This window comes from Marmota flaviventris, chromosome 2 (genome assembly GCF_047511675.1).
Source record: "Marmota flaviventris isolate mMarFla1 chromosome 2, mMarFla1.hap1, whole genome shotgun sequence".
NCBI classification, from domain to species: domain Eukaryota; kingdom Metazoa; phylum Chordata; class Mammalia; order Rodentia; family Sciuridae; genus Marmota; species Marmota flaviventris.
Genome location: NC_092499.1, coordinates 152,769,943 through 152,782,514, shown reverse-complemented (window position 1 = coordinate 152,782,514; position 12,572 = coordinate 152,769,943).

Below are 12,572 nucleotides of genomic sequence, written 5' to 3'. Positions count from 1 at the left end.
TGACGCCACTCAGGTAGTAGACGGATAGGAAACAAGTCATACTGTTGGAAGTGGGTGTGCTAGCCTAGCATCTGCCTCGTACCTGTGGAAACTCAATAGCCATTGCAAGAGTATTTTTGTTCCTCTATAAGAGAAATAAAGAAATTCGCAGCCCTTTGTTTTTAGAAGGGAGTGTTTTACATGCTTTTTTTTCCCCCCCATATCATCTTTTCCTAACCTAGCGACTGACCTCTTCCAGGTAGCGGTCACTTGCGTGCGGTTGGTAGCACCCAGGGTTTAGGAGCAAATGCGCAGTCCCGGACTTGGGTGGAGGCTCCTCTGCGGCTCCCACCTGCTTTCCATCCCACCCAGGTTCTTGGAGAAAGCAGGGACCTTGCCGCCCGCTGACGCTGTAGTGGTCACTATGGCCCTTTAGGAATACACGGCTCCATTTCATAAGCAAAACCTACTCCCACAACCCTCGTCTCAAGCAACATTCACACTGCCATCCAAGCCGCGGGGGACTGTAGAGTGGGCACCAGAAAACCTACCTCGCAGGGCGTGGTGAGGTGTAGTTAATCTATCCCGGTGCCGGGCAGCTCAGGTGCCAGGAGTTTTCCAAAGACACCTTGGGTCCATAAAACAAGGTTCTGAACTCACAAGTTGGATTGGCCTAAATAAGAGCAAACATGACAGCCTGCTCACATTTCTCCTTTGAAGACACTTCCACAGTGGACTGTCGGAGGGCCTCTTATAAGGTGATAGCACTTCTGTGACCCAGAAGAGAGACAAAGAACTGTGTAAGCCCCCACTAGGCTGCTTTGAAACCCGGCCTGGCCCTCTTTCCAAAGAGAAGGGGCTGAAGGATGCCCGCTCCTGGTAAGGAAGCAAATCCACCCCACACCTCACTTGCATCTGTCTGGGTTCAGCCAGGTAATGGGGCTCACTGTGATTGGGGCCCATCCACAGGGCAGGAATGGTCCTGCCTCTGGCTTCATAACACATTGAGGGAACAGCCCGATATCCGAGCCGTCTTTTTTGGTGCCTCCTACATTTCTTGAGGAAATTAAAAAAAAAAAAAATGTGTCCTTAGCTACCCTGTTTTGAGCAGCAATATGCAGCCTTTTCCTTCCAAGATTACCTCTGGAGACTACCATTCTTGGCCAAGGACACTGAGGAGCTAAACCTGCCTCACTAAGAAAAGAGCTTGTTTCCAGGAAATAAGGATAAGATGGGTAAAATCGTCACTAACAAACTAATACTTCCAAACCTGTGAGAGCTTTAGAATAGTCTCTGATGATCCTAAAGAAAGAAAGGAGAAACACCTGGCTTCCAGTCAGCTTATCCTCAGAAAATTCAGGAGCAATGGGGTGGGGGTGGGGGGTCATCTCTTCATTGGGGCCAGCTTCTCCTGAAAGGATGCTTTTTCCCTGTGATATAAAGAGCAGCAAAAGCAAAAAAACTAATTAAATAAATAAAAATTTAAAAAAGATGGGGAGGGAATTTTTTTTACTTGTTTGAAAAAATTATAATAAAATAACTGAGTATATCTCCTGTGAGTAATTATTTTTTGTTTTTAATTATCCCACAGCCCGTAGAGTTTTCAGTAATTTATTGAAGTTTTGCAGAAGTGGTTCCTTAGATCAGATTATTTATTAAATAGAATCTTTAAGACTTTTTTCAAAGTTTTACTTTTCATGCTAATGAAAATACTTTCAATGTGAGATAATTACTAGCATCCACCTCCCTAATATAGTACTGGGTTTCTTTTATTACTCAGAAAAAAAAAAAGTAGTTTTTAAAAAAATCTCTCATTGAGAGGGTCTGTGGCAGCTTTTTTGGACTGGTTCTTTTCATCACATCACTCTGAACAGCTACTTCACCTTCCAAAGCTGTGGGTCACAGAAAGTATTGCTCCCAGTGTATATAGCACCTGCTTATGCTCCTCATCCTTAGAAGGTTAAGATAGCCAACCTTAAAAATGCTTAAATGTGCATTCAGCAACCAAACTCATGCACAAGAAGTTAAGGAATATAAATACTCAGATTTTTTTTCAATTTTTTAATGTTAAGACAGCCAACTAGAAATTTCCAAAACTGGCTATGCAAATCTCATCTTTTTCATGCTCTCATCCATATTTCTAACAAAAAGACAAACTGAAACTAAAAGTAGTTCATTGTAATAAAGGAAAATTTTCTAAACAGGCGGAGTAGTATATATGTATTATCAAAAAAAATGAAGAAGTGTTCTATGTGCTTGCATTGCCAAGTTATCTCCACCCCACCTCCATTTGATGACAGATGTGCCATAAATAAGAGCCTGGGATATAGCCTCTGACTGTGACTTTGGCTTCTCTGGCCATGTGAAAGGCCTCTAGTCACTCTGCTTGGTCACAGGGTGAGCTAGATAAGCCTAGGCACCTATTGGTGCCTGCTCCATGCTGCCACCTTACAACTCAGTCCACACAATTTAAGAATACCATTTTCTTTTTTGAGAGATCCATCCTTTAAACAGAGTTTAAAAATACAAAAGTGAAAGAGTGGATTGTAATATGAAATGTTCTAGACCTGAGCACCCACATCATGCTCCAAGTTGTTCACAAGAGCTCTTTAGACTTGGTCTGTGGCCAAAGGCCCTCTTAGTTCTGGCTTGGGGCAGGAACTATTAAAAGCTGTGTTAACTATATGTGGTACATGAAATTCTCTAATATTCTTCTATGATTTGTGGGCCCTTTGTAGATTAGGAAAAGGGAAGAAGGCAAGTGCCACCTGTGCCATGGCAGACTCTGACCATGAGCTGCCTACCCATCTGATCTGGCCAAACTTCCCTTTCTGGGAAGGATGGATGGATGTCTCTGAGCAACAGCATGTTTCCAGAAGGATCCCAGATACTTCTAAGCTCCTGTGGAGGTTATTTCAGAAATTTACTTCACATTTCCTGTACATGCTTTACCCAGGTAAACAGTTTTTTAAAAAATATTCTTAAGGGAAGGTGTTTTTCAGTGTATTCTGTTTGTGGATTTCGTGGAATATTACATTGAAATTTTACAAGTCAAGTTTAAACTGTACTATGGAGATTATTTTTATATTATTTTCAGAACATGCCACAGAGCAATATTTTGCACCATTATTGTCACAGGGTTGTCCCTTAGAAGGGTAACTAGCTGTGGGAAGGGACACCACTCTGGACTCTTGGGATTTAAGTGCTTTTTGCTGTTTGTGCAAATACCCTCTGAAAGCAGAAATGTATAAATGTCTTTTCTTTTTTAATTGAGAGCTTGATTTTCTTTTTCCTGTTCATAGGTTTTTCGTACTGCACCTTTCCTGAATATTTTATATTCACTAAGTTACTCTAGACCTTTTCTTAGCTATTACCACACAGTGTCATTTGAATCCCTTACTTTACAAATTTAATGTTTTCCAAAATAATTTATTAATTCTACTGGTTTACTATCAGAAATTTGGTGGCATGAGATAAAAAGACTCTCCGCATCCCCAGGTGCACACCTCAGGATGTCAAAATCCTCCATGTGCCACCCACCCATGTCTTGCGGGGGGAGGGGAGGGATGGTGGGTGCCTCACTGTCCCCTGCTTATTATCCAAATACAAACTTTATCTAGCAAATATATGTCATATTAGTTTTTTTAAAAAAGGGCTGTACCTTTGAATTTGTGCGAAGAAAGAAATTTGTGCAAAGAAAAAAGACTTCCAAACCAGTGTGTGTAAGTTCCATTTAATGAGTCTTTTTTGTTTACTGAGACATGTTGAAGGCATCAACTGGATGTTTGAGACTCCCCACCTAGTGGGGACTTCACAAATTAAGTTCCTCCAGCATTCTGTTCATTTCTTCCAATACTTTTAATAAATAAAAATTAGATGTGTTTCTGTGGCTGAGCCACAGTCAAGCTGTGGCCTTGGCCCCATTGGGCTATAGAGGTGGCACCTGCTCTGACTGAGAGTCTGATTCTTCTGTCACTTCAAGATAGGCATATACAAAGGGCCCAAAGGTGGCCGGTGCTCCTGGCTCCAGAGAGCAGGCAGCCCCTTCCAAAAAGCTTTAAAGTGTTGGCTCTCTGGAGACCTCTTCCCACTTCCCTGTTACTCCTGACTCTGACCTCTCTTTTCTAATATAATGGCCATTCTGGTGTGGCTCTTCAGGGCAGGGACCTCAACTTCATTCATGCTTAAATCCAATCCACCCCACTGCCCTTGTCCATTCTGCAGCACTGATCCTGTTGGCCCAGAAGGTGGTTGTGTAGTATCACCTAGTTATCAGGGAGGTGGGGCCAGGGTAGTTCATCCTAGAGAGACCAACACACACCCAGACTCTGCCCCATACTTCCAATGCGGAGGGCCCCCACATGCACCCCAGAGGCCCAGGGCATACTGTTTTATGAGATTTTCATGACAGCTATAAGCAGTGTGCAAGATGGTCTATTAGCAGGTATGCAGGTAACTTTCCCAAGTCCCATTCTTCCGTCCTACTCCAACCCCAACAGAGAAGAGAGAAGATGCCCTACAGGGACACCCCCTCCCCCAGGAGCAGCCAGGCATGCATCTAATCAGTGCAGAGAATTTCAGGCTGAGCCGAAAACATACTCACAGGAACAGCACAGAAGCCATTATCTACAGATACACTAGAAATGTGACTTTCTATTTATCTTCTGAAATAATTTTTTGAAATTTGCATTTTTAGTATTTTAGACTTGCAAAAAATAAATAAATAAGTAAATAAACTGGGTCCTGCCAACCCTAACTATGTATATACCAAATGATGCATATTGCTTCTTTTTTATTCCTCCCGAAGAGCATCTCAAAGAGATACATATATACACATACCAACTATTAATTTGACACCAGATGAGGAGTACCAGTTGGTTTGAAGGGTAAATATAGGCAGAATCTGCCCAAGACCAAAGCAATCTGTTAATGTAATAAGGACAAGTAGCTATTTCAGAATGTATCTCCAAATACTGAAGGACTACTTTAAATGAAGAACTAGCTTCCCATCACAGAACAAAAACCAAGACCTTACAAAGATTATTCCCACCCCTGTATGACTTTGCCCAGAGACTGAGGCCATCTTTAACCACCAGTCACCTTCCTGCCTCAGGGCCTTCACATGTGCTATCTCTTCTACCTAGGACAGTCTCTTTGCAGAGAGCCCATTACTCACACCTCACTACCTGTCAGTCTTTGCTCCAATGCACCCCTCAACAAGGTTTTCTTTGCTTTCTTGATTTAAAAACATAACACATCCCACCCACTGTACCCATTTCCCCATGCATCTTCCTCTTGTGCACTTGTCTGAGCACTGCATGTGTGAATTATTCATTGATCCATTTATTACATCCACCAAGCTTCCATAGAATGTAAGCTCCATGTGGGCAGGACTTCATGTATGTCTTACTCACTGCTGTATGCTGGCACCTATAACAGTGCCTGATACCTATTAGACACTGGATAAATATACATTGAAGAAAGGAAATGCTATCAGTAATTTGATAGCTATTAAGAGGCCAAAAATAAATGTCAATTTTGGCCATCATCAAATCCAAATTCTTGGACCTGGGGATATAGCTCAGTCGATAGAGTGCTTGCCTCACATGCATAAGGCCCTGGGTTCAATCCCCAGCACCACCAAAAAAAAAAAAAAAAAAAAAAGTCCAAATTCTTCTGCTGTCCCTACTTACAGAGACGGTTAGCTGATTGAATGGCTTGGTTCCTTCTCCTGCATACAAGTACAAGAGGGCTAGATATGGTAGTGAGCTTATCCACCTAGTGGCAGCAGTAGCCTGTCTCTGACTCTGAACATCTGCTCTGTGGTCAGGAACTTTGGAACAAATGGAGGTAAAAACTGTTTCCTCCTGGTTAGTTCTTATAATCAGATGCATTGTGAGGGGCACCCATCATGCCCTTCCTTGATGTAATTGTAGACCTGGACCATTCTACAGAAGCCTTTATAAGCAGTCCTTAGGTATCTCTTAATTCTTTCTAACCCAAACATAGTGGCAATGGATAGTTCAGCCAAGCAAAGGGATCCTGACAACTAGAAAACCCATTCTTCAGTCACCAAAAAGCAGGCAACAAAGGAAAAGGAACTTGTCACACAGAATAACTGGCACAGGGGTGGGTAGCTATGTTGACAAATGTGGAAACAGCAGAGAGCTAAGAGAGCCAAGTTCCCCAAGACTCAGTCACTGCTGGGTGTGCAGTGGAGTGTCAGAGCCTTCACACCACAGAGCCAAACAACATACACCTCCTTGGGCCCAGGCCCCAGAGCGGTGGTCCTCAAGCTCTGGCAGGCGACTTCACCCACAGCAGGGGAGGGATGATCCCCCTCTGAGCTGCCTCCCTCTGCCAGATGATTTTCACAACTACCTAATAGTGATTGGTGTTTACTTCCAGATCCTTTGGCCAAATATGTTTTCCTCTAAGAGTTTTTGGCAAAATACTGTTACCAGCTGCTTATAGAACCTTTGTCCTGCTGTGTCCTGGTTAAAAGGCTTCGTCCTTCTCTTTACTCCTTTTCCATGGTTTTTGCTTTCATTTCTCTGGATGCCATCTTTTGGGGTTTCTCAGGGGATTGGTTCTCTTTGTAACACCCTCTGTGCAGCTGTCCAGCAGGGAGTGGGCACATGTGTGTGTCCCTGCATTTAAATTGCCAAATAAACCACGTCCCTTTTGTTACTGCCCAAACAGCCTGGGGTATGCTCCTGCCAGGACCCAGAGAGAGGAAGTGTGCTTTCCAAAGGCCCATGTCCTTGGCCCACACAGAGCGTCTCTGCAGCAGGTACCCACAGAGGTCTCCCAAGCCCTGTGGGCTGTCCGGCTCTTTGCATATATCCTTCCTGATTTGAAGCACCTATTTTAGTATTATGAGTTGGCAAATGGGAGTGGAGCAGCTTGTGTCTACTCACTTAAGTTCAAAACAAGTAAAATCACCATGAGCACGTGTTGGATATCAGCCATGTCTTAGGCCCTGGTCCACACAGAAGCAAATGCCCTCTGCCAGAGCCAGTCTCCATTCAGTAGGAGCTTGCCCCTCCCACACACCCAGGTGAGAAATGCTGAGCTCTCAGTCATACAAATAAAGGAACACTTAGGAGCAGGGCATTGGTTCACCTGAGTCCAAGAAGGGACAAATCTCCTCAGTGACCACCCACTGCCTCATCTGCAGAGCCTGAAATCCACTCAACATCATTTCTGATGAACTGTTCGGTCTCATTCATTGTAATTGAGGCTCATCAAAGTCATAATAACAAAGGACCTCTTTGTATTTTCTTTATTCCTTTAAACATGCATTTGACCTAAGGAAGTCAGTAGAAATATTGTTCCCATTTTCCTTTATCTTTTCTTTTTTTTTTTTTTTGGGGGGGGGTGTTGTTAATAATTGACTGATTCCTGGGTGAAATAAGTTGCTTTGCCTTATTTATTTGATTACAATGGATAAAGGAAAACATTTGAGGCAAAAAATGGGTCATAAATCACATTACTTTGACCAAGCTGTTCAGAACCCTTTTCTATCTATGAGTGTTAATCCTGATTCAATGCAAATATTATTTTCCATCTGGTTCATTCTTGGAGAAGAAACCCATTGTAAGAGCTGTCTTTGGTGGTTGGGTTGTTACTTTGTAAAGTATTAAAGCACTAAACCAATTTTTGCAATATATAGTAAATCTTGCTTTCATTTTGGAAAACTTCCAGTAATGACTACTGCACTTTTTATAGAAGAACTGTATTTAATTTCTTTCTTTTATGAAAGATTATTTCAAGTAAAAATAGCTCTGTAATCCGTGTGACACGGCTTCTCCATTACTTGACACAGAGAGAAGCTTTGATGCCTACCCAATAAAATTAACATGTTTGTAAAGCATTGGTTGGTCCAATTATTTGCCCACTCACACCTGTGTTCTTGGTAAAATACCATCAAAGTCAAGCTTTATGGCCAAAGAGGAAGAGGCATCTGTCTATAGGCATCCCCAACACCAGTGGAGGGGAGAAGTGTTTTTCTAGTCGGAAGAGATGTAAATTCCATTATCACAGTTTTGCTCATACAAGAGGAATAATGGTTCTCTCCTTAAAATGCACATGACACTTTCCACCAGAATGAAAAATGAGTAGAATTTTCCTTAACATATAATCACCAGATGTTGCAGCAAGAAGCAAAAGGACAACAGCTAGAAGCACAGAAGATGAGATGCAATTTATCATGAATTGGTATTTGTGCACACTTTTCTGTGAAGAAGAGGCACCAAGGGCAAGGCTTCCTGGAAAGGCTGGGGATGGGCTCCAGGGCCACAGGCCTGTGTCAGGTGGGTGTGATGAGCCTAGGACCCAAACACAACCACAGATCAAGAGCCCGCTGTGTGCCCTGCACCATGTTCAGTGCTGGGACAGGGACAGATGTGGTGATGACAGTGCCTCATGCACTGAATGGCCAATGTGGGGTGTGGCACATTCTGTGTGTGGTAGAATTCACTCCATGCAGCAGCCATGTCAGTTCAAAATCAAACTCCCATCTTGTAGATGAGAAGAGTAAGTTTGGCAAGGTAAGTCATGAAGCAAAAATTCTGGCTCAGGTTTGCCTGACTTGAGAACCTGTGCTCCCAGCTACAGAACACACTGCGGTATTCTGCCACCTGGAGATGGGGCAAGGCCCCTGCTAGCAGGAGCTCACAGTCTAGGGAAGCTGACACATATGTTTTCATCTCATTTCCAAGAAGTAGAGGGAGGGTGAATTAGCACAGCTGAAGGAAGGACCAGAAAGATGCTCAGCTGGCCTGTGGCATTCACTGAAGCAATGACTCTACACATTCCTAGGATCATGTTAAGACCCATAAAACACCATCTATTTCTGGCTCTGATGTTCTTTAACACTAAGAAACATGAGACTATTCTTAGTTCTGTGAGACAGGCAGAGAACCCCACATTAAAAGCCTGTTATTCCATTTGAAGTTTGGAAAGGTGCTTAAGAGACTGCAGAATAATGGTAGGGGTGCTGGATTGGGAGACAGAAAGTCTGGCTGTGAAACTGACCTTGAGAAAGGTGTCTCTCACCTCCTAGCTTCTGATTTCTATTCTATAAAATGAGGGATTCAAAGTTCTTCTCCACTACATCAAGGAATCTGTGTGGCATTTAGGAAAACAGAAGTCACCTGAGTTATTTTAACACAGAGAATTTATGGAAAACTGGCCTAAGCAGGTATCAGGGGAGCAAAACACAAAAAAGGAAATAGAGTTCACATGGAGAAAAAACCTGCAGAGGCAGCTTTATCTCAGAGCAGGGGCAGAGCAAAGAAGTCTAGTAGTTAAAAGCTTCAAGCAGGATCTGGGGATGCAGCTCAGGGATAGAGTACTTGCCTAGCATGTGTGCAGCCTGAGGGTTCAATCCCCAGAACTGAACAAAAAGAGAGAGATCTGTGAGCAGAGAGGAGGGGACTCCACAGAATGGGACTTAGACCTGTGAAGAAGGAGCCCTGCTAGCTGGAACTCTTGCCTGAAGAGCGCAGGGGACATGGCTCACAGAGCTGAACTCAGATCTCTGAGGAGGAGTTGCAAGGGTTGCTGGTATCTCTGAGGGGGGCATGATGTGGCAAATTCTTCTATGTGGGGAAAAAAACAAAATGGGATCAAACTGTAGCTAGCAAGGGAAGGACTGTTGCTAGGACAACATTGGCAATGGATTCAAAAAGAAATAGCAGGTGCCCTGTGTGTGTGTCTGTACACACACACACACACACACATTTGCACATATGTATGTTTGTATGCACAGCTGTCCCTCAGACTGGTTCCAGGATCCCCCACAAATACTGAAACCTGAGAATGCTCAAGTCACTTATATAAAATGGCATAGAATTTGAATATAACGTTCACATCTCCTGCTATTTTATTTTTTATAGGTGACTTATTTATTAGATTGAGATATCAGTCCACATTGTATGTAGATTTCAGAACATCACATTGTATCTCATAAATGCATGCAATTGTTTTTTGTCAATTAAAATAAAACTTTAAAGGGAAGAAGAAGAAAAATAGTAGCAGCAACAGTGATTGTAGCACAGTCTTTTTTTATTAGTTGCTCATGACAATACAGTCTGCTGTCTATTTTAAATCATCTCTGGAAGACTTAGATACATTGTACAATGTAAATGCTGTGTAGGTAGTTGTTACACTGTATTGTCTAGGGAATAATGACAAGAAAAAGAGTTTGCCCATACATGTTCAGTACAGATGTTTTTCTCCCCCTGGAGGGTTTATTTGTTTTCTTGTGGTGCTGGGCATGGAACCCAGGACTTTGTGCATGCTAGGCAAGTGCTCCACCAACAGAGCTACATCCCCTTCCAGGAACATTTTTGATTTACAGTTATCTTAAAGCCACAGATGTGGAAGCCACAGATATGGAGGGCTAACTGCACACGTAAGTATGTATGGACACACATACTGAAAAGAAAGGTGAATATGCCTGTCTGCCACAGACCCCACAGAACTGGAACAGGAGAAGCTGACCATGGCCCATTGTTGATGTCCACAACTTACTTCTTCCATGGCCATTCTGTGTTTCCTTTGTACCCTTCTGGGATCTTTATCTTGCTGGAATCTTTAAATGATCCAAATTTTCATTCCTAAAGGGGCTGAGTCCTCACAAAATCTTTTTTTTTAATGTTATAGTTTACAGTGAACTTTGATTTGGGGACATGGATATAATTAAAGGCACCCCCAAAGTCCCCTGGATTTCACACATCTTCCCCTCAGCCTCCATTGTGTAGCAACAAATCAATTTTTTCTTCACAATAGGTTCAATAACCCAGCCAATAGAGTAGTGACCTTATTTGTATTAATTCAGTGGCTTGCAAAGCCCCAGATCACCAGATCTCACCTTCCAGTTTGGTGAAATCACTGTGCCACCTGTTGGAAGCATCATTCCTTGGGAACTAAGAACTACAGAAAAGGCCTCAGGTGTGGGGAGAGAAAGCACAGGTTCTTGTTATAAGATGCAATGGTGCATGTGGCCCGGGTTCGATCCTCAGCACCACATACAAACAAAGATGTTGTGTCCACCAAGAATTAAAAAATATTAAAAAAAGAAAGACATAATGGTGACACACCCACCTCTTATTTCCCAGATTGTGTTCTGGTCATGAAATAAACATCACCATAGGGCAGCAGCTGATTCAAACCATCAACTGCATCTGGAAGATAGAACTCTTACCTTTCAGAGAGTTGTCTCCCTTCTAGCATCCTAGCTAAATCTTCAGTGGACAGGTCCTAAGCTGTGTCAGGCCAGCTGCTTCTGAGGCAATGTGTAGTAAGTAAATTCTATGTGCATGATCCCTTTGCTGTAAAATTGAAATTCTTAGTCAGAATCAACACAGCATAAAACCCAGAATGATGAGCAAGCTGCTCTTTAAATCCATGATGGCAGTTTTTTGGCAGGAACATGGCATGCAGGAAAGGGCATATCTAATTATTTTTCATTTGTGTTAGTCATCCTTCTGTGACTGTGACAAATACATGAGATAATCAACTTATAAAGAGGAAAGGTTTGTTTTGGCTTACAGTTTTGGAGGTTTCCATCCAGGATATGTTGGCCCAGTTACTTTGGGCCTATGGCAAACCAGGCAGCACATCATAGCAGGAAACATGTGGAGGAGTAGAGTTATTCACCTTATGGCTGGATACAAACAAGAGATGAAGAGGAAGAAACAGGAGTCCCATAAGTCCCTTTGAGAGCACAGGCCCAGTGATTGGAAACCTCCCACTAAGCCCATCTGTTAAGGTTTCCAATAGTGCCAAACTGGAGACCAGACCTTTAACACATGGACTTTAGCGGGGCATTCAAGGTCCAAACTGTACCTATTGATATGGGTCCAGTGTAATCAGCAAGACACAACAGAGGTCTCTTTTGTCAGAAGGTCACATGGGCATAGCAGTGGCAGCTTTCTGGGATGGCCTTGGAGTGAGGAAATCTGTGTTTCTCCCCCTTCTACACCTCATGCAACCATGAGCCTTTGTATGTAGGTCATTGAATAATATCAAGATAAACTGCTAAAGGGTTAACTAGAATCACAGCACAGTCCATCTTGCCCACCTGAAACTCAATAGTCTCCTTCACACAGGATTCTTTTGATGAGCAAAAACATGGCATCCAACATCTCCCCACTCTTCCTACACTCTGACAAATCCGTCCTCAGACATCTTCCATATACGTACATCTGTTGCCATACATCTTGTCAAGCTTTGAACCCTGTTTCTTCCAAGTTCCTGACCATCTAAATTATTTGCACCTGCCCATAAATCAATATAGATCAGGGTCTCCTAATAGTAGGTAGCACCATTGACATTTGGGACCAGATATTTTTATTGTTAAGAGACTGTCCTGTGTACATTGTAAAATGTTTAGCAGAATCCCTGTTAGTTGGTTAATTTTATGTGTCTACTTGATTGTGTTAAGAGATACCCAGATAAATAGTGAACCATTATTTCTAGGTGTTATCTCTGAAGTGTTTCAGGAAAAGATTAGCATTTGAATAGGTAGACTGGATAAAGATATGCCCGCACCAATGTGAGTGGGCATCATCCAATGTGTTAAA